This window comes from Staurois parvus, unplaced genomic scaffold (assembly GCF_062004578.1).
Source record: "Staurois parvus isolate SC_StPar_1 unplaced genomic scaffold, SC_StPar_1.0 ptg000090l, whole genome shotgun sequence".
Taxonomy (NCBI): Eukaryota; Metazoa; Chordata; class Amphibia; order Anura; family Ranidae; genus Staurois; species Staurois parvus.
This window is the reverse complement of record NW_028317886.1, coordinates 27,008,973-27,009,730: the sequence shown is the minus strand read 5'-3', so window position 1 is coordinate 27,009,730 and position 758 is coordinate 27,008,973. Positions and strand designations below refer to the sequence as shown.

Here is a 758-nt window from a genome sequence, read left to right as displayed (position 1 = left end):
CCTGTAATAAATAAATGAGCAATTTCTGCCTCCCAGTGACACCAAGGATGGGGCACTGTTCCTCCCACACTGCCACTAATGATGGGGCACTATTACTCCCACTAACATCAATGATGCTTACATTGCTGGCCCCTGCTCCAGCCTGGGCTCCCTCCCTCTCCCATCCACAGCCAGCATACCTTGCTGCAGCAGCACCATCTGCTCTGCCCGCTTCTTGGCCTTTTGGCTAAGATCAAGTGTAGTATCTGTTCTTATCAGTGTCCAGTGGGGGTGCTCCCGGCCATTCTAGCTTTGCGGGGATGGCTGTTGTATAGTACCCTCACTGGTATGATGGGGGTCCGGAAGGCTAGTACCGGAGGGACAGAAACCGGGCAGCGCCATGAGTCATTCTGGGGCCCTGGGAGTAATTCCTCCGGGAAGACTGGAAAGACCCAGTACCTCCTGATTTGGACGGATCTACCTTGGTCTGGCCAGGGGCTGAGGAGGCAGAAAGTCCGCAAACATGATGCCCCCTGAGTAGTCGCCTCAGGGGTGCTCTAAGTAGCACTTGGGTGTGGGACCCCACGATGTGAATGAGCACATGGTCACCGAGTTTAAAACACTTTTTGCACTGCGCCTCTAGGACCGGGCCTTTTGGCCAAGTCCTGGGCAATTTTTTTGCTACAGGCCTCAGGGTCTGGTCAGTGCACAATTTGGGCATGACACTTTTTTATTATTTTTATAGATTTATTTAATTATTTATTTATTTATTTTTTCTC

The 758-nt window shown here is 51.2% G+C and overlaps 1 pseudogene; it reads left to right on the top strand.

Annotated features, from left to right (window-relative positions):
• Nucleotides 1-206: 206 nt before the first annotated feature.
• LOC149468323 (U2 spliceosomal RNA) lies at nucleotides 207-322 on the top strand (annotated as a pseudogene).
• The last annotated feature ends 436 nt before the right edge of the window (nucleotides 323-758 follow it).